The sequence below is a fragment of the Bubalus kerabau genome, chromosome 19 (genome assembly GCF_029407905.1).
Source record: "Bubalus kerabau isolate K-KA32 ecotype Philippines breed swamp buffalo chromosome 19, PCC_UOA_SB_1v2, whole genome shotgun sequence".
Taxonomy (NCBI): Eukaryota; Metazoa; Chordata; class Mammalia; order Artiodactyla; family Bovidae; genus Bubalus; species Bubalus kerabau.
Window position 1 is genome coordinate 7,734,671 of NC_073642.1, and position 19,907 is coordinate 7,754,577.

Consider the following 19,907-nt stretch of genomic DNA (forward strand, 5'->3'; position numbering starts at 1 on the left):
CACTTCATGTGAAATAGATGGGGAAACAGTGGAAACAGTGTCAGACTTTGTTTTTTGGGGCTCCAAAATCACTGCAATTGGTGACTGCAGCCATGAAATTAAAAGACCCTTGCTCCTTGGAAGAAAAGTTATGACCAACCTAGAAAGCATATTAAAAAGCAGAGACATTACTTTGTCAACAAAAGTCCGTCTAGTCAAGGCTATGGTTTTTCCTGTGGTCATGTATGGATGTGAGAGTTGGACTGTGACGAAAGCTGAGTGCCAAAGAATTGATGCTTCTGAACTGTGGTGTTGGAGAAAACTCTTAAGAGTCCCTTGGACTGCAAGGAGATCCAACCAGTCCATTCTAAAGGAGATCAGCCCTGGGATTTCTTTGGAAGGAATGATGCTAAATCTGAAACTCCAATACTTTGGCCACCTCATGCGAAGAGTTGACTCAATGGAAAAGACCCTGATGCTAGGAGGGATTGGGAGCAGGAGGATAAGGGGATGACAGAGGATGAGATGGCTGGATGTCATCGCTGACTTGATGGATTTGTGTCTGAGTGAACTCCGGGAGTTGGTGATGAACAGGGAGGCCTGGCATGCTGCGATTCATGGGGTCACAAAGAGTCGGACATGACTGAGCGACTGAACTGAACTGAATGTTTTGTGAAATTACATATTTTACAATATTCTAATATCACTATAACTCACTTCTCTTCCATTTTGAACAGAAAACAGAATTCAGGTGATGTTTCACTTATGAAAGCTTTTTGAGAACTACATATCTTAGGCCAATGTAAGTTTTTAAATCAAAATAGCCTACTCCAGAACTCTGCAAATATGGACATATGAGTTAAGGCAAAAAACAAGTCACAAAAAAAGTTCACATGTTAAAAAGAGTTCTTAAATTTGCTTAAATATTTCCTTCAATCCTTCTACCTTTCAAGAAATATGGCTAGACCTGTCCACTTTGTCTTTCATTTGAAAATCCCTCTATTCTGCCAACTTATTGTCTCAGTTAATATGGACTACAGATTTTCTTTATTTTCAATATGTGTAATTGTCATGGAAGATGAAAGTGGAAAAGATGTACAAGTTTGGAATTATCTCAGCAGTGTCACTATTCAAGAAACTGTCACCATACAATATTACAAATATTGTGTATGTGAATGTCAGACTGGATTTTACAAATTTCCTTAATTAATCTACATTAATCCCCAACATAAACTCCAAAATGACTGTTATTCAAGCTCAAGAGACAGTCAATTTTTTTCAAAAGCATTCCCATTGTGTTTATTTACTTCATAACATAGAAAAATGAAAAGAATGTCTTACTAGAAGTGATGTATCAGCAAAAAGTGCACTTAGATGTGATCCTTGCAGAAACCTCTTCTTTATTCCTTTTTCACAAAATCCAATTCCTTAATAAAGAAAAAAATATTAAGTTGGTTATTATTCTTAACTCTAAAACAAAATTAAATATAATTTCATTACTACAAATTTCAACACTGAACACTACCCCTGGCAGATAGTTCTACAAATACTTACTGAATAGAAAAATAATTTTAAAAATTTTAATTTTTAACTGGAGGACAACTGCTTTACAGTGTTTTGTTTTCTGCCATACAACAATGTGAATCAGCGGTAAGTATACACATGTCCCCTCCTCTGGAGCCTCCCTCCCCGCCATCCCAACTTCGAGATCATCACAGAGCACCAGGCTGAGCTGCGTTATGCGGTGACTTCGCGCAGCCATCTGTTTCACATGCAGCAGTGCGTATGTTTCAACGCTACTTTCTCAATCCCTCCCCCTCTCTCTCCACTACTGTGTCCACAAGTCTGTTCTCATATGTGTGTCTATTCCTGCCCAGCAAACAGGTTCATCAGCACCATGGAAAATACATCTTTACAACTCAGTTGTTTTATCTGGCTAATAGAAACATAATGTTAGCCAACTGGGCATTTCTAATGTCACTAATCCAATTTTTCACGTTTTCTTAAATGTTTAGTAATAAATGGCACCCCACTCCAGTACTCTTGCCTGGAAAATCCCATGGACAGAGGAGCCTGGTGGGCTGTAGTCCATGGGGTCCCTAGGAGTTAGACACGACTGAGCGACTTCACTTTCACGCACTGGAGAAGGAAATGGCAACCCACTCCAGTATTCTCGCCTGGAGAATCCCAGGGACGGAGGAACCTGGTGGGCTGCCGTCTATGGGGTCACACAGAGTCGGACACGACTGAAGCGACTTAGCAGCAGCAGCAGCAGCATACTACCCATGCCAAGATCCACAAATTGGTGTCCCAGGTCCCATTTTCCTATCCTCTGTATCCCAAGATATACTTTATACTTACATGGTACACAGAGCCTACTGAACTTACGTTCCCATAAAATAGTTGAAAATGTTCACTGTATTACGTTCTCATTTAGGAAAAAAAACTGTCAAAGGGTCAGTGACTTATACTGCCATAAAATGTGTATGTAGTCACTGCAATTGCATATACTTAAGAGTTTTCATTCTTTTAAAGGGAACAACAAAAATGAACATAAAATGCCAAAAACAAGTATGAAACTGAATAACGTGTATTATTCACAATAAAGGAACATTTTCAGTTTCATACTTGTTTTTGGCATTTTATGTTAATTTTCGTTGTTCCCTTTAAAAGAATGAAAACTCTTATGCTACAGAGAAGGCAATGGCACCCCACTCCAGTACTCTTGCCTGGAAAATCCCATGGATGGAGAAGCCTGGTAGGTTGCAGTCCATGCGGTCGCTGAGGGTCGGACATGACTGAGCAACTTCACTTTCACTTTTCACTTTCATGAATTGAAGAAGGAAATGGCAACCCACTCCAGTGTTCTTGCCTGGAGAATCCCAGAGACGGGGGAGCCTGGTGGGCTGCCGTCTATGGGGTTGCACAGAGTCGGACACGACTGAAGCGACTTAGCAGCAGTAGCAGCAGCAGTGAATGCTAACCAATGGTGTAGTGCATAAAGAATGATCCAGTCTTGTTACACTTTTGCTTGGAAACAGAAGCAAGACCGGGGCCTCCGGCATTGCAGGTGGCTTCTTTACTGACTGAGCTATGAGGGAAGCTCCAATAGCAAGGTACTTAGGTACAAAGAGAAAGATGCAAGCCTCTCCTCACCCTGGTTGGCCAGGATCAATTATAATGTTAATCTATTCAATTAGTGCAAAAAGTAACTGCAATTTTGCATTGTTGAAATTTGCTGTTTGATATTATAATACACTTTTAAATAAATGTGGGTAAAGTTATACATCATTTTAATATGCATTTCTCTTTTTTTTTTTGCTAATGACTTATTCCTTGTTGTGTTGTTGTTCAGTCACTCAGTCACGTCCGACTCTTTCCAACCCCATGGACCACAACACACTAGGCCTCCCTGTGCTTCACCCTCTGAGCCTGCCCAAACTCATGTCCATTGAGCCGGTGATGCCATGCAACCATCTGGTACTCCCTTATCCCCTTCTCCTCCTGCCTTCAATCTTTCCCAGCATCAGGGTCTTTTCCAATGAGTTGGCTCTTCACATCAGGTGACCAAAGTATTGGAGTTTCAGCTTCACCATCACTCCTTCTAATGAACATTCAGGATTGATTTCCTTTAGGATTGACTTGTTTGATCTCCTCGCAGTCCAAGGGACTTTCCTTTCAAGAAGCAATCATCTAATTTCATGGCTGCAGTCATGGTCCACAGTGATTATGGAGCCCTAGAAAATAAAAAGTCTATCACTGTTTCCACTGTTTCTCTATCTATTTGCCATGAAGTATCGGGACCGGATGCCATGATCTTAGTTTTCTGAATGCTGAATTTTAAGCCAGTTTTTTTCACTCCCCTGTTTCACACTCATCAAGAGGCTCTTTAGTTCCTCTTCGCTTTCTGCCATAAGGGTGGTGTCATCTGTATATCTGAGGTTATTGGTATTTCTCCTGGCAATCTTGATTCCAGCTTGCGCATCATCCAATCCAGCGTTTTGCATGATGTACTCTGCATATAAGTTAAATAAGCAGGGGACAATATGCAGCCCTGACGTACTCCTTTCCCAATGTGGAACCAGTCCATTGTTCTGTGTTGTGTCTTGACCTGCATATAGGTTTTCACAGGAGGCAGGTAAGGTGGTCTGACAGTCCCATCTCTTGAAGAATTTCCCACAGTTTGTTGTGATCCACAGTGTCACAGGCTTTAGCGTAGTCAATGTAGCAGAAGTAGATGTTTATGTCAATGAAGTCGATGTTTATGTCAATGTTTATTTATGTCAAAATAGATGGTAAGTCAATGAAGCAGAACTAGAAAATTCACTAAGCATGGCCCTGCCCACCAGAGCAAGACTCAATTTTACCCACAGCCAGACCCTCCCATCAGGAAGCTTCCACAAGCCTCTTATCCTCATCCATCAGAGAGCAGACAGAATGGAAACTACAATCACTGAAAACTAACCAAACTGATCACGTGGATCGCAGCCTTGTCTAACTCAATGAACCTATGAGCCGTACTGTGTATGGCCACTCAATACAGTCGGGTCATGGTGGAAAGTTCTGATAAAACATCCACTGGAGAAGGGAATGGCAAACCACTTCAGCATTCTTGCCTTGAGAACCCCATGAACAGTATGAAAGGGCAAAAGATATGACTTGCTGTGTATTTTATATTTATTTTAGACTAGGGAAATGATGTTAGATCAAAAGCAAATTCAACTGATTTATTTGAGTTCAAAATGGCTCGTAAAGCAGCAGAGACAACTCACAATGTTAACAATGCATTTGGCCCAGGAACTGCTAATGAATGTACAGTGCAGTGGTGGTTCAAGAAGTTTTGCTAAGAAGACAAGGGCCTTGAAGATGAGGAGCACACTGGCCGGCCATCAGAAGTTGACAGTGACCAACTTAGAGGATCATCAAAGCTGATCCTCCTACAACTAAAAGAGAAGTTGCCAAAGAATTCAACGTTGACCATTCTATGGTCATTCAGCATTTGAAGCAAACTGGGAAGGTGAAGAAGCTCGATCAGTGGGTGCCTCCTGAGCCAACCAAAAATCAAAAAAGAACATCACTTTGAAGTGTCATCTTCTCTTATTCTACACAACAACCATGAGCCATTTCTAGAGTGGATGGTGACACGCAACAAAAGACAACAATCAGCGACAACTAGCTCAATGGATGGACCAAGAAGCAGCTCCAAAGCACTTTCTAAAGCCAGACGTGCACCCAAAAAACATGTCACTGTTTGGTGGTTTGCTGCCCATCTGATCTACTACAGCTTTCCGAATCCTGGTGAAACCATTACATGTGAGAAGTATGCTCAACAAATCAATGAGATGCACAGAAAATTGCAATGCCTGCAGCCAGCACTGGTCAAAAGAATGGGCTCAATTCTTCTCCATGACAACAGCCAACTGCTCGTCACACAATCCACGCTTCAAAAGTTAAACGAATCTTGTTACAAAGTTTTGCCTCATCCGCCACGTTCACTTGACCGCTTGTGACCAACTACCACTTTTTCAAGCATCTCAACAACTTTTTGGAGGGAAAATACTTCAACAACCAGCAGGACGGAGAAAAGAGTTCCAACAGTTTCCAAAAGTTGGTCCGATGCATGGATTTTTATGCTGCAGGAATAAACAACTTATTTCTCACTGGCAAAAATGTGTTGATTATAATGTTCCTATCTCGATTAATAAAAATGCGTTTGAGCCTGGTTATAATGATTTAAAATTCAAGGTCCAAAACCGCCAATTACTTTTGTACCAACCTAATAGCAATTTAGAATCACATGACTCAGTAATTATGGCAATCCCCAAGTAAATCTGCTTCATCAAATGAAAATGGTAATTTCTCCACACAAACACCAGTATCTTGAATCTTACTCAGTAGTATTAATTATTGTGGTACTACAGTTTTGTTTCTAACTGAAATGTATACCCCTTTTAGAGGCAGGGGGAAAGCCACAATATGCCAAATATTCATTTTATATAAACAAATTAAGTATTAAAAAATTGTTCTGAACTTTAAAACACACACATACAACTAAGCCTTTTGTTTTTTGTGAGGTTAAAAGGAGCTAGAAACCTGATTTCTGCTTTCAATCTAATTGTACTGAAATGTAGAACTCAGAAAAAGGTCCTCAAATACAGTTACAGTACTAACTTCTAAAATCTAATAATTCAAAACGAAACTATTTTTCATGTTTCTCAGCATAAACAAAACTAATTATTTTAACTGTACTTTGACACTAGATTTGTGTCAGTGTCACAGAAGGAATTAAAAGTTTAGCAATCTGACCCTTGGTAAATAACTCATTAAATACAAATTTGATGATTACACACATGGTACATATTCTTATATCAAAAATATTAATTCCTCAATTCTATAAGTTAACTATTATTGGCAAGTTTGTTTTATATACAGTTCTAAAATAGTTGCTAAAAGGCAATATTCTAAAAAGCAAGTTCTTATAGTTTATAACAATCTATAATGAAATATACCCTCACCCTCAAAAAATAAAACCAAAACTAAAATGTTAGTGGTTCAGTCAGTTATCATTAAGTTTCACATACTGAATATCCAAAATCCCATTACTCTGTCAGGCAACAGCTAGACAGCTGGTACCTCTAACAGCCAGCTCTCCCAAACCTGGTCCCCACCAATTTCCTAGCACCCTCTACTTCTATTCCCTTCTCCATCAACAGTTAACACTGTTGTTAACCTTGACTACAAGCTATCCTAGTCCAGGACAACAATAGCTTGTTAAGTTTCATTCAAGTTTTGACCTCTGACTGGAAACAGCTTTCCCCCTTGTCTCTTAGGTAGACCAAATGTCCAGTTCAAGGACACCTTCTGTGAAGGCATCTTCAGGTTTCCTTTACCATTACCATCACTTAGAGGGGGGCAAACTAAGTACAGTTTTATAGGTATGAGTCTATTATACTATATGCTTATTTAACAGAAGGAACTTTTTTGTACTGTATTCATTTCTGTATCCCCAATATCTAGTCAAAATCACTGCAGATGGTGACTTCAGCCATGAAATTAAAGGACGCTTACTCTTTGGAAGGAAAGTTATGACCAACCTAGATACATATTGAAAAGCAAAGACATTACTTTGCCAGCAAAGGTCTGTCTAGTCAAGGCTATGGTTTTTCCTGTGGTCATGTATGGATGTGAGAGTTGTACTGTGAAGAAAGCTGAGTGCCGAAGAATTGATGCTTCTGAACTGTGGTGTTGGAGAAGACTCTTGAGAGTCCCTTGGACTGCAAGGAGATCCAACCAGTCCATTCTAAAGGAGATCAGCCCTGGGTGTTCTTTGGAAGGAATGATGCTAAAGCTGAAACTTCAATACTTTGGCCACCTCATGAGAAGAGCTGACTCACTGGAAAAGACCCTGATGCTGGGAGGGATTGGGGGCAGGAGGAGAAGGGGACGACAGAGGATGAGATGGCTGGATGGCATCACCGACTTGATGGACATGAGTTTGAGTGAACTCCGGGAGTTGGTGATGGACAGGGAGGCCTGGCGTGCTGTGATTCGTGGGGTCACAAAGAGTTGGACACGACTGAGCGACTGAACTGAACTGAATATCTAGTCAATATCTGGCACACAATTCAGCATGTATTCAGAAAACATTCACTAAGCATACAATATGTTCCCGACACTTTTCTAGGTGCTAGGAATAAATTTCTGTATTTACTCCTGATTTAAGGCAACTTACATTCTAGTGGAAGTGACGTGCAACACATAGTGAATACAGGATATATAATGTACACAGCAGGTTAGTATAAAGTCCTTAATGAGAAAAAAAAAAAAAAAGCAGAAAAGAAGTACTATCATAGGGAGGGGATTAAAATTTGAGAAAAGGTATCCAGGAAAGGCCTAACATAACAATGATACTAATAATAACTAAACGGCACAATAACATTTGAGTATTTACCATATACTAATCAGTATCCTAACTGCTTTACACATATAAAGTGATGTAAAGCTAACCATAACCTCATTATTAGCCTCAGGAGGAAACAAATACTAAGAAGCAACTAGCCAAAGTCATACAGCTAAATCAATAAAGCAGTAAAGCCAGGGTTAGAACCCAGGAATGCTTTTAACAGCTATGTATAACCACAGTTCAGTTAATACTTGTGCTGAATAAATTCAGTAAATGAAATAAATGAATGTATAATACAGCAATAGACTCAAAAGACAGCAAAGTATATTAGTCTCAGAGGGCTAATACATTTGAGCAGCTTCAGAAATACAATGCATATATCAATACCCATGAAGACATCCTGACAAATAACAGGTCAGTGCTTGATACAAACAAAAAATGATAAGCACTGATCATTTCTCTACAACCTTAAAAACACATTTTAAGGTTCTATATTACAATTACCATAACTAAAAATTACACAAACAGTATCACAAAAATCACATGGAGATCATTAAAAAAAAAAAAAAACTTTTAAAAGGGGTACCCTAAAATAAGTAAGTCCTTTAAATGTATTATCATTTCAGTGATAATTAAATGTTGAAACTCATATTTTATACTGTAGCACAAGTTATTGTCATCTTCCAGTTTTCTGTATCAACAAAAAGGGTTAAACGAAATGACCAAGGTTCAAAACCTTTCTTCAAAAGTCCCAAATTTGCTTTATCAAGCAAACAGACAAAATCCAGTACAACTGTTGTTACTGAAGACCCGAATGACCTAAATTAAGTGATCTGTTCCCTACCTCGTATCTCTTGCCATATTAGCTTGTTATTTATGTGTCTATTCAGTGAATGTAAACAAACTAGAAAGCAAAGTGAAACCAAAGTGCTGCTAACACGACACTGGCATTCCTAGTTTCAAATCTTGAGGGCCTAAGAAGTATCTCCTCAAATCTTGATTAAAATTGATAAAATTATGAAGGAAATTACTATCTTTATGTTTGGAAATTATCAAAATTTCTGCATATTTTGAGCATAAAATTTGAGCATAACACACTGTCAAAGAAAAGAGTTGTCTATGTAAAAACAGTTTGAAAAGTCAATCCAGACTAAGACAAAAATAAAACAGGCAAAAAACACCCCAAAACATAAAGTAACTGTCTATAAACACAAGACAAGGTGTTTATTGGCTGAGATATGAATTTCAAATACATTTCAAAAGTTACCAGAGGTTACATACGATTTGGAAATGTTCAAGTTTCAACCAGAAGGGAGAAGGATCTCACTGAAACCTGGGGCAATCAGTAGAAACCAAAGCAGAATGACCCTCTTAAGTAGTAGTGCTAACCTGCTTTTCCATAAGAAATTGAATACACCACCAAAACAAATTAAAACCTGTTGAGACGAAACCAACAAAATCCACACAACACCATGATGAATGTCCAAGAGTCAATCGAAACTTACTAAACATAAGAAAATGGAAAAATGTGTTAACATATTAAGGGGAAAAAATTTGAGAAAAGAAAACAGACCCAGAAACAAGAAAAAGATGATATTCTCAAAGATATAAACGTTAAAATGTTGCAAATATATTAAAGGATTTAATGAAAAATAGAAAAAAGATAATTACTTTGAAAAGACTCAAATGAATCTCTGAAGATGAAAAATACAGTATCTCAAATAAAAAAAAAAAACTGGATATACTTGGCAACAGATTCAACAGTGCAGGGAAAAAAGATCCCGAAATTGAGGATGTGAAAATAGAAAGCAAAAAAAGAAATGAAGAACAGAGCATCAAGTACCTGAAAGAATATCAAGGGCAGTCTAAAAGTGGTGTAACTGTAGTCCCAGAAGGATAGGGAGTCAGAAAAAAATATCTGAACAAATAAAGGCAGAAGAATTTCCAAATTTGAGAAAAACAAAACCTATATATTCAAGAAACTCACTGAACAAAAAACAAGCACAAAGAAACCATACCAAAGCACATAATTAATAATCGAACTGCTAAAATCCAGTAATATAAAAAAAAAAATCTTAAAAGCAACGAAAATAAGGGAAAACTTGTTTTAACAAGTTTAGACAAAGGAATAACACCTTTAAAGTGCTAGGGGAAAAAACCTGTTAATTAAAATCAACATAAAGCAAAAATACCCTTCACAGATGAAGGACAAATAAAGACACTTTCAGATATACAAAAGCTCAGAACCTGTCACAAGTAGGCCTGCTCTACAAGGAACACTGAAATAAGTTCTTCAGGAAGAACAGTAGAACTGTACAATTAAGTGAACGTAAACTTATGGACTTAGTTAATAATAATGCATCAATATCAACTGTAACAAAGGTATCACAACAATGCAACATGTTAATAATAGGAAAAGGAGACAGATAAAGAATGAGAGAGAGAGATGTATTAATATATGAGAACTCTGTATTTCCTGTTCAATTTTTCTATAAATCTGCTCTAACAAACAGCAGATAAAAACTTATTTCTACACAAAGGAAGACCAACAGAAATGATGTATGAGTTTATTTTCTTTTAATTTTTAAAAAGATACAAGTTTGTAAAGCAAAAGTAGCAATAATATATAAAAATAATAACATGCAGCATAAAACAGATGATGAAAATAGCACAAAAATGAAGGGGAGAAATTTTATTTCCATATTGGAAACCAAAATGTCCATCAAAGGCAAATGAAAAAAATTGTGATATAAACATATAAAGGAACACTAGGCAACAGTAAACTGGAACAAAATACTGATAGACATAAACATGGATTAACTGCAAAAACATTTTGGTGAGGGAAAAAATCGACACAGAATACGTATTGTATGATTCGATTCAGGAATACACTTGCAAAATTTTGAGCAACCATCAAATGTATACGAAGGTCAAGCATTATGAAAACATATATACAACACCGAAAAGCTATACACCGTATGTAGTTAAGACCAAGAACAATCAGCATTATCTTTTGAGTCTTAGTTATCTCATCTATAAAACACTACAGTAATAGTTCATATACTTCATAAATTTAGTTATGAGAATTAAATAAGCATATATACTTTGCATATTGCCTGGCACACAGTACAAGCTCAATAAGTGCTAGCTTTGTAAAGAAATAACCCAGAAAAGGAGGCAAATGGAACAGATGGAGAATGCCACTGGAAGTCAACTGGTCAGCAATATTCCTATTAAAAAATGATCACTTTGTTGAAGAAATCAGAAGTCAAAAAATGTATACATGAGTGTGTGTGTGCTGAGTGTCCGACTCTTTTTGACCCTGTGGAACTGTAGTCTGTCAGGCTTCTTTGTCAATGGAATTTTCCAGGCAAGAATACTGGGATGAAAGACAGAAATACAGATCAATGGAACAAAACAGAAAGCCCAGAGATAAGGTGCACCTATGGACACCTTATCTGTGACAAAGGATCAAAAAGACAATCTCTTTAACAAGTGGTGCTGCAAAAACTTGTCAACCACCTGTAAAAGAATGAAACTAGAACATTTTCTAACACCATACACAAAACTAAACTCAAAATGGATTAAAGATAAGTGTAAGACCAGAAACTACAAAACTTGTAGAGGAAAATATAAATCACATAAATCACAAAAACATAAGCATACACACGGAGGATACCACAAAAACATAAAAGACATAAATTACAGCAAGATCCTCTATGACCCATTCCCCAGAGTAATGGAAATATAAGCAAAAATAAACAAATAGGACCTAATTAAGCTTTTGCACAACAAAGAAACTATAAGCAAGGTGAAAAGGCAGCCTTCAGAGTGGGAGAAAATAATAGCAAATGAAGCAACTGACAAAGAATTAATCTCCAAAATATACAAGCAGCTCATGCAGCTCAATACCAGAAAAACTAACAACACAATCAAAAAGTAGGCCAAAGAATTAAATAGACATTTCTCCAAAGAAGACATACAGATGGCTAACAAACACAATGAAAAGATGCTCAACATCACTCAGTATCAGAGAAATGCAAATCAAAACCACAGTGAGGTGCCAGCTCACACCAGTCAGAATGGCCATCATCAAAAAGTCTACAAACAACAAATTCTGGAGAAGGTATGGAGAAAATGGAACCCTCTTACACTGCTGGTGGGAATGCAAACTTTTTAAGTGTAGAGATTCCTTAAAAAACTGGAAATAGAACTGCCATAGGACCCAGCAATCCCACTGCTGGGCATACACTCCAAGGAAAGCAGAATTGAAAGAGACACATGTACCCCAGTGTTCACTGCAGCACTGTTTACAATAGCTAGGACATGGAAGCAACCTAGATAGATGTCCATTGGCAGATGAATGGATAAGGAAGTTGTGGTACATATCAGCTATAAAAAAGAACACATTTGAGTCAGTTCTAATGAGGTGGAGAAAACTAGAGCCTATTAGAGTGAAGTAAGTTAGAAAGAGAAATACCAGTACAGTATATTAATGCATATATATGGAATTTAGAAAGACCGTAGTGATGATCCTATACACAAGGCAGCAAAAGAGACACAGATGTAAAGAACAGATGTTTGGACTATGTGGGAGAAGGGGAGGGTGGGATGATTTGAGAGAACAGCATTGAAACATGTGTATTACCATATGTAAAACAGATGACCAGTGCAAGTTCAATGCATGAAGCGGGGCACTCAAAGCTGGTGCTCTGGGACAACCCAGAAGGATGGGGTGGGGAGGGAGGTGGGAGGGGGGTTAAGGATGGGGGGACACATGTATACCTGTGGGTGATTCATGTCGATGTATGGCCAAAACCACCACAATATTGTAAAGTAATTATGCTCCAATTAAAATAAATTAATTAAAAAAAAAAAAAACCTGGGGTAAAAAAAAAAATACTGGAGTGGGTTACCATACCCTCCTCCAGGTGATCTTCCTGGCCCAGGGATCGAAACCTTCTCTCTTATGTCTCCTGCATTAGCAGGTGGGTTCTTTACCACTAGCACCACCTGGGAAACCCAAACACCGTACACAGCAAAAGCCAAATGAGACGTCTTGGAATATATTTGGAATCATTTAATATAATGCTAGAATTGAAAAAAAAAATACTACTAAGGCCTTAAAAGGATAGATTTATAAACACATAAAAAGATATTAAGCCACAAGAAACAGTACCTTTTTGTTAATTTCACAGAAGCAAGCATTGAAGGAAGAAAGTGATTTCAAGCACACAGGAAACTAGGGACTTTCCAAATACAGGAGGTAAGAAAGATGACACAAATGAGAGCAAGTGTGAACAAAAACAGCAAAGCAGGGTGTAGAATGGATGGATGGGCAGAACACAATTACGCACCACCTTGAAAACAGGAAAGCATTTCAACCTAATACTACAAAAAATACAAAAATAAGACAAAAGCAAGACTAATCCTGCCAGGTAGAATAATGCACAATTCCAGCATCAGTATAATGTTAAAAAGCTGGGTTCTTATACAATGCCCACTAAAACACAATCTGTTACATTCTTAGCCAGCAAATGGAGAAGGCATCATTGGCGTTAAAATGTGATAGTATACTGATGCCAAGAAATGCCCATCTTCCTCCATGCCCTTCCACTTCCATCTGCTTCCCCCAAAGTACCCATTTACTCCAAAACGTCTCTTCACACAGCCTCTGTTTAAAAATAAAAACAAAAAAGGAAATAGCTTCGAGATATAATTCACATGCCATAGAATTCATACATTTCAAGTATATACACCTGAATGTTTTTTATATTCACAAGAATGTGCAACCATCACCAGTAATTCTAGAACATTTTCATCACCCTTAAAAGAAACTTGTATCTCTCAGCAGTCACTCTCCACTCCCTATTCCCACCCCACATCCCAAGCCCTGCAGTGAGGCATCAACTTTTTGTCTCTCTAGAATTGCCTATTCTGAACATTTCATATAAACTGAACCATATTATGGTCTTCCATGACTAGCTTATTTCACTTAACAGTGTTTTCAAGATCCATTCGTTATAGCATGCATCAGTACTCAAACCCACCACCTTTTATTTATTCATTCATCAGCTGACGGACATCTGAGTTGTTTCCACTTTTTACCTATTATAAATAATGCTGCTATGAGCAATGGTATATGAGTTTTTGTGTGGATATATGTGTTCATTTCCACTGTTACACAGTATCTTTGCATTTTATTTTCTATAATCTTGCTTCATTATGGTATCTAACATCTTCCCCATAATGATATATATATCTGAAGTTAAGCCACAAATGACTAAGCATTTTACATAAATTACTAGTTCCCATTTTATTCTCCAAATAATTTATCACCCTCAAATCTATAATCAGCAACCATACTGACAGCATTCATATTAATATTTAATATTAACATTTATTACATGTTATGATACTGCTATATTTCACCAAGTGGAGGATGTTACATCTCAAATGCTGAAGCTCCATCTGTTCTATGCTTCAACCCAACCTTAAGGGCTAACATTCCTAGTATTGCTTGTCAGGCATATAGTTACTGGAATTTATCATTTTTTACAGTCCTCAACCACTCGAACCCCAATAACAAAAAGTATATTTTGTCCACAAAACAAGCTTAAAAATAAACACACTTTTAAATTTCACACTAGGCACTTAACATGATGAATGGCCAAATATACATCACTTTGGTTAAACAGTCTGGTAAGCTGCCGAAGTGTATCAAACAGATGTCCATATTAATAAGGATGTTCGCCAGAATCTAGAAAAAATTTGAACACTTTATTTCCTACAGTTTGAATTGGAATATGCCTCAGAGGTCTTTTTAGGAAGACAAGCTCTAAAACTTAAGAAATGAAATGGAATCCAGGCATAAAATCCAGACTACCAGTCTAATCCACATCAAAAGAGGGTTCGATCTATTTAAAACTAATAGTAACAACAAAAATACCTGCACTAATGGAAAAGAAAGAACACAAACCACCCTAAAGTTATTCTCAAAGATGAATACTATAACTTGGGATTTTCATTGCAAATAATTTGATATTGCTAAAGGGCCGCTTTGAGCCTTAAAATAGAGAGGTGGGGGCCTTTAGATTATCCCGATAGTATTTCCTCTGCTTGCATTCTGGTGTGACTTTTCTAAGTGGCACAGAATTAGGAAGACTTACAGCTACTGCCCTAAGAACTGTACAGCATCTACTACTTCTAACACTGACAACATATCCTAGGAGAGCTGTGGCAATTATAAACCACTGTAACAGTTTACTTCCCTGCTAAGCAGATCCATGGAACTGCATGTGTCAAAATTTCATCTACTGTATCTCCTAGCAGAAAAAAATGTTCAGAATTACTGATCCAGACCAGCAGCAGAAGTTCAGTCCAAAACCTCAGTTCAGCCCAAATCCTAGGGTAAAATCTAGGGTCATTTTAAAGACAGAAATTTAATAGATCACTATATATTCACTAAAATCAACATGAAAATGCAAGAATAAGACACAAGCATAAAACCTTCAATGCAGTGTGTATACATTTACTGCCTTTATTATAACATCAAACATGGTAGGTACAAAATGACAGATCCAAACTTTAATGGAGGATTTCAAAAGAAAAGCCTCCTAACTGGAAGGAATCAGTTCTTTATGGAGAACACAGCATTTGGCCTGACATGGAAAGACAATCAAGAAGTGAGATACAGAGAAGAGGGAGAAAAGAATATCTATCTTTATACATGTCTTCTACTTGAAAAGCATATATTCCCATGAATTTATTTCAAATAATCAAAGAATGAGGCTAGAACTGTCCTTTTTAAACAAAGTGTTGTTAAGCATTATTCTTTAAGGAACCAAGCTTTATTAGACATATCATCTTCCCTATCTTGTTATATGGGTATATTAATATTAAAGAAGGCCCTGGTCCATTCCAAGTTTAAAAGACTTTTCAACAGCTCTTACTTAGCTGAAGAACCAAGCTGAACCTGCTCAACATCCAAGGTGCTCTGCAATCTGGTCTCATGCTCTCTTCCTTGTTTACTGTCTTCTACTTCTGAGCCAAAAGACAAAATGATCTCTCTTTGTTTCCAAGGCAAACCATTCAATATTACAGTAATCCAAGTCTATGCCCCAACCAGTAATGCTGAAGAAGCTGCAGTTGAACAGTTCTATGAAGATCTGTAGACCTTCTAGAAGTAACACCAAAAAAAGATGTCCTTTTCATCATAGGGGACTGGAAGGCAAAAGTAGGAAGTCAAGAGATATCTGGAGTAGCAGGCAAAATTGGGGTTGGAGTACAGAATGAAGCAGAGCAAAGGCTAACTGAGTTTTGCCAAAAGAACGCACTGGTCATATCATACACCCTCTTCCAACAACACAAGAGACGACCCTACACATGGACATCACCAGACAGTCAATACTGAAATCAGACTGATTATATTCTTTGCAGCCAAAGATGGAGAAGCTCTATAAAGTCAGCAAAAACAAGACAGGGAGATGACTGTGGCTCAGATCACGAACTCATTATTGCCAAATTCAGACTTAAATTGAAGAAAATAGGGAAAACCACTAGACCATTCAGGTATGACCTAAATCAAATCCCTTATGACTGTACAGTGAAAGTGTATAATGAAATACAATGAAAGTGAAAGTGAAATATATATTCAAGGGATTAGATCTGACAGAGTGCCTGAAGACCTACGGATGGAGGTTCGTGACACTGTAGAGGAGGCAGTGATCAAGACCATCCCCAAAAAAAAGAAATGCAAAAAGGCAAAATGGTTGTCTGAGGAGGCCTTATAAATAGCTGAGAAAAGAAGAGAAGCGAAAGGCAAAGGAGAAAAGGAAAGATATATCCATCTGAATGCAGAATCCCAAAGAATAGCAAGGAAAGATAAGAAAGCCTTCCTCAATGATGAGTACTAAGAAATAGAGGAAAACAATAGAATGGGAAAGACTAGAGATCTTTTTAAGAAAATTAGAGATCCCAAGGGAACATTTCATACAAAGATGGGCACAATAACGGACAGAAATGGTATGTACCTAACAGAAGCAGAAGATATTAAGAAGAGGTGGCAAGAGTACACAGAATGCAAAAGCGAAAGTCGCTCAGTCGTGTCCAACTCTTTGCAACCCCATAGACTATACAATTCTCCAGGCCAGAATACTGGAGTGGGTAGCTTTTCCCTTCTCCAGGGGATCTTCCAAACCCAGGGACTGAACCCAGGTCTCCCACATTGCGGGCAGATTCTTTATCAGCTGAGCCACAAGGGAATAGTACACAGAAGAACTATACAAAAAAGATCTTCATGACCTGGATAACCACAATGGTGTGATCACTCACCTAGAGCCAGGCATCCTGGAATGTGAAGTGAAGTGGACCTTAGGAAGCATCATTACGAACAAAACTAGTGGAGGTGATGAAATTCCAGTTGAGCTATTTTAAATCCTAAAAGATGATGCTGGGAAAGTGCTGCACTCAATTTTTCAGCAAATTTGGAAAACTCAGCAGTGGCCACAGGACTGGAAAAGGTCAGTTTTCATTCCAATCCCAAAGAAAGGCAATGCCAAAGAATGTTCAAACTACCACACAACTGCACTCATCTCACATGCTAGGAAAGTAATGCTCAAAATTCTCCAAGCCAGGCTTCTATAGTACACGAACTGTGAACTTCTAGATGTTCAAGTTGGATTTAGAAAAGGCAGAGGAAGAGATCAAATTGCCAACATCCATTGGATCATTGAAAAAGAGAGTTCCAAAAAAACACCTACTTCTATTTTATTGACCATATCAAAGCCTTTGACTCGTGGATGACAACAAACTGTGGAAAATTCTTCAAGAGATGGAAATACCAAGACCACCTGACCTGCCTCCTGAGAAATCTGTATGCAGGTCAAGAAGCAACAGTTAGAACTGAACATGGAACAACAGACTGGTCCTAAATTTGGAAAGGAGTACGTCAAGGCTGTATATTGTCACCTTGCTTATTTGACTTATATGCAAAGTACATCATGAGAAAAGCTGGGCTGGATGGAAGGACAAACTGGAATCAAGATTGCCGGGAGAAATATCAATAACCTCAGATATGATGACAGCACCCTTATGGCAGAAAGCAAAGAGGAACTAAAGAGCCTCTTGATGAAAGTGAAAGAAGAGAATGAAAAGTTTGGCTTAAAACAACATTCAAAAAACAAAGTTCTTGGCATCCGGTCCCATCACTTCATGGCAAAAAATGCGGAAACACTAGAAACAGCAACAGACTTTATTTTTTTGGGCTCCAAAATTACTGCAGATGGTGAGTGCAGCCATGAAATTAAAGACCCTTGCTCCTTGGAAGAAAAGTTATGGCCAACCTAGACAGCATATTAAAAAGCAGAGACACCATTTTGCCAACAAAGGTCCACCTAGTCAAAGCTATGGTTTTTCCAGTAGTCAGGTATAGATGTGAGAGCTGGACTATAAAGAAGGCTGAGCACCAAAGAATTGATGCTTTTGAACTGTGGTGTTGGAGAAGACTCTTGAGAGTCCCTTAGACTGCAAGGAGATCCAACCAGTCAATCCTAAAGGAAATCAGTGCTGAATATTAACTGGAAGGGCTGATGCTGAAGCTGAAACTCCACTACTTTGGCCACCTGATATGAAGAACTGACTCACTGGATAAGACCCTGATGCTGGGAAAGACTGAGGGCAGGAGGAGAAGGAGATGACAGAGGATGAGATGGTTGGATGGCATCACTGACATGATAAACAGGAGTAGTGAGCAAGCTCCAGGAGTTGGTGATGGATAGGGAAGCCTGGTGTGCTGCAGTCCATGGGCTCACAAAGAGTTGGACAGGAATGAGCAACTGAACTGAACTTCTGAGCCAAACTGGGTTCAATACATATGGAATACCTTTTGTGGAATATATTTTCTACATTTCTGACAATAAAGCTTGACATCCAGTTCAAACACCAATTCTCCCATGAAGCATCCCCTGGTCACTTCTAAACTCTTCCTTCCCTGAACTCCCTAATCTACACACTGTGTCTACGATTTACACATCACATGTTAATTAATGTAGCACAGTAATAAATGGGGTTTTACCCGGGTTTTACCCTTTCTACACAATCACCAACTATAAGCAAAGAGCTATATCTTATATGTGCTTATGTTTCTGCATCAACGATACAGAAACAATAGTTAAAGTAGTGACAATGGAAAATGAAAAAAATACAAAAGGAAGCCGCAAGGGAACAGAGCCACGGACACTGCTTCCGGGCTACCATATTTACCAGGAAGAAAAGGCTTAGGGCAAGGAAAATAAACTGTATAAAATGCCTGTAAAGTCATTATTTATGACTTATGGAAGCTATGAAAAAAGAAATGAAAGCTCATATATGAGGTACAAAAGACAGACAGCTGGGCGTAAGTACTGACTGTCTTTAAATACCATGAAAAAGGCCAGAGGGAAATTCCAAAAACACATCATTAATAGTAAAAGGTTTTGATTTATATTATGAAAGATTTCTGATGTTTAAAGTCAACACGCCTTTTAATTCTGGCCTAGATTTTTAAAAATAAATGCATGATGACTAGTAGAACATGTCAATTTCTCCTCCAACAGCATAAAACACTGATCAAAAACTTGTTAATTCTACGGAAAGAAATGTTTAAATATAATAAATATTTTAAGCAACTAAATTCTAGAAACCAAACATAAATAACTTCCAACTTTAGGTTAAACTTCTCATGTTAAAAAGACAGAGATATAAAGTATAAAAGATAGAGAACCAATTAACTTTAGCTACAATAAACACAGTGCTAACCTATTAAACACAATAAAAGTGTACAACTAAGAAATAACACAATACCTACAGTTTATTGTAATCAAAGAACAACAGTTCAAATCATAAAACTGAGAAGGCTGAAAAGGAGCAGAAAAACAATGAGAAGAGATACAAGTAATTTAACTTTCAAAGAAATCAACATCTATCAGATCAATTTCCAAGTTTAGAAATTATCTTTTTCAAAAAGGTATTATATTATACTGTCATT

At 37.7% G+C, this 19,907-nt stretch overlaps 1 protein-coding gene across 15 annotated transcripts in view; it reads right to left on the reverse strand.

Moving 5' to 3' along the window:
• Window positions 1–19,907, reverse strand: part of MEF2A (myocyte enhancer factor 2A) — a 169,113-nt gene that overhangs the window by 133,774 nt on the left and 15,432 nt on the right. For 14 of the 15 annotated variants that reach the window (XM_055555864.1, XM_055555867.1, XM_055555863.1 and 11 more), the window contains one exon: window positions 1,321–1,406. The exons of the other annotated variant lie outside the window; for it this stretch is intronic. The gene's annotated coding sequence lies outside the window, so the exon portion shown is untranslated. The remainder of the gene's footprint in view (window positions 1–1,320; window positions 1,407–19,907) is intronic. 15 annotated transcript variants of the gene reach the window in all.